The sequence below is a fragment of the Arachis ipaensis genome, chromosome B03, assembly GCF_000816755.2.
Source record: "Arachis ipaensis cultivar K30076 chromosome B03, Araip1.1, whole genome shotgun sequence".
In the NCBI taxonomy this organism is placed as follows: Eukaryota; Viridiplantae; Streptophyta; class Magnoliopsida; order Fabales; family Fabaceae; genus Arachis; species Arachis ipaensis.
This window is the reverse complement of record NC_029787.2, coordinates 2,760,694-2,763,208: the sequence shown is the minus strand read 5'-3', so window position 1 is coordinate 2,763,208 and position 2,515 is coordinate 2,760,694.

Below are 2,515 nucleotides of genomic sequence, written 5' to 3'. Positions count from 1 at the left end.
ATAATCTAGATAATCTAGCAACTAATTATTTATATAATAAAAGATTTGACCGTAAAATAAAATTTAGTTGAGAAAGACTCTCAAAATAAAATTTATAAAAAAAAATCACCAACTAAAATATTGAATCAAACTTAATCAAATTTTTCTCTCTTATCTCTAACGGTTAGAAAATTAAATCAAAAATATTCAAGAAAGTAGTACAACTATAACATATTAGAACATTGAAAATGTTTAAAATCAAATTGAATTGGAATTAAATACAAGTTGCACTCATCATCTCCATATTAGAAGAATGAAGAATTATATATTGGAAGCTTCAAGATTGATAATTAAGAATTTGAAGTAAAATTAAACAAGGAATTGACTAGTCAAAGTTTCTACATGTTTTTTAAATTATTACAACTATGCTTAATTCTTATAAGAATTATTATTTTATTTTGAAGGTTTGCCTATATAAAGGCTTCATATGTATGTTGTTATCCATGTCTCCATAAATCAAAATACTTAGTGTTTGTTTCAAAAATTCTCTCCTTATTATTATGAGTGTTAGTGAGTTTGAGAAATGAAAAAAATGATAGCGTCATTTATATGAGTGAGTGATCCTAGGGCCAATTAAGTGTGGGTATTATACTTACATTTGGTATCATAACAATTTTTTTTTTGTACATCTACTAAAATCATGAATAAAAGTGAAAAGCCAGATTAGTTGCAAAATTATACAAACAAAAATCAGGTATCGACTACTTTAAAGTATTTGCTCCTGTTGCTAGATTAGACACTATTCATATGATTATTTTACTATCGGCTCAAAATAAGTGGAAAATACATTAAATAGATGTTAAGTCAGCATTTCTAAATGACACTTTAGAAGAAGAAGTGTACGTTGAGCAACCTACAGGATATGAAGTTCTTGGAGAAGAAGATAAAGTTTACAAATTGAAGAAAGTTTTGTACGGGCTAAAGCAAGCACCAAGAGCGTGGTACAAAAAGATTGATTCTTATTTTACTCATAATGGTTTCAAAAGATACCCATTTGAACATACTCTTTATATAAAGTTCGATGAACCTAGAGATATCTTGATTGTGTGTCTTTATGTTGATGGTTTGATCTTTACTGGCAACAATTTGAAGATAATTACAGAAGTCAGGGAGGCTATAATAAAGCACTTTGAAATGACAGATATGAGTTTGATGTTTTATTTCCTTGGCATCGAAGTTCTTAAAAAAGATGATGGAATTTTCATTTCTTAAAAGAAATATGCAAATGATATTTTGAAGAAATTTCAAATGGAGCACTCAAAACCAGTTTTTACTCCAATCGAAAAAAAGTTCAAATTAAGGAAGAGCAGTAAATCCCACATACTACAAAAGATTGATTGGAAGTCTAGGGTACTTGACTACGACTAGACCAGATATTGTATTTGGAGTTGGTTTGCTTAGCAGAGTTATGGAGGAGCCTTGTACTAACCATTTGCAAGCGGCAAAAAAAATTCTTCGATATATCAAAGGTACTTTAAATGATGGAATTTATTATGAGAATACTAATGAAATAAATCTTGTTGGCTATACTGATAGTGATTGGGCTGAAAATATAGAAACAAGAAAAAGTACTTCAGGGTTTGTATTTCATCTTGGTTCTAATGCAATTTCATGGTCATAAAAAAACAACCAATAGTAGCACTCTTTACAGCAGAAGCAGAATATATAGCAGCAGTAAGTTGTGCAACGCAAGCAGTTTGGTTAAGAAGAATTCTTGAGGAATTGAACGAGAAACAAAGTACTCCAACAACAATATTTTGTGATAACAAGTCAGCTATTGCACTTTGAAAAAATCCAGTATTTCATGGAAGATCGAAGCATATTGATATTCGGGTTCATAAAATCAGAGAATTGGTAAATGAGAAAGAAGTTGTGATCGAGTACTGTCCAACTGAAGAAAACAAGTTGCAGATATATATTTACAAAGCCATTGAAGCCCGAGTTATGTTACAAGTTGAAGAAGATACTTAGAATGATAAACTCTACAAGCTTGATTTAAGGGAGGCAATGTTAGAAAATTAAATCAAGAATATTCAAGAAAGTAGTACAACTACAACATATTAGAACATTGAAGAAGTTCAAAATCAAATTGAATTGGAATTGAATACAAGTTGCACTCATCATCTCCATATTAGAAGAATGAAGAATCATGAATTGAAAGCTTCAAGATTGATGATTAAGAATTTGAAGCAAATTTGAACAAGAAATTGACTAGTCAAAGTTTTTATATGTTTCTTGAATTATTACGACTAGTGCTTAATCGTTATAAGAATTATTATTTTATTATGAAGGTTTACCTATATAAAGGCTTCGTATGTATGTTGTTATTCATCTCTCCATGAATCAAAATACTTAGTGTTTGTCTCAAAAATTCTCTCCTTATTATTATGAGTGTTAGTGAGTTTGAGAAATAAAAAATTCTCTCCTCATAAAATTTTGTATATATCAAAATTAAACTCTTATAAAATATTAGTAA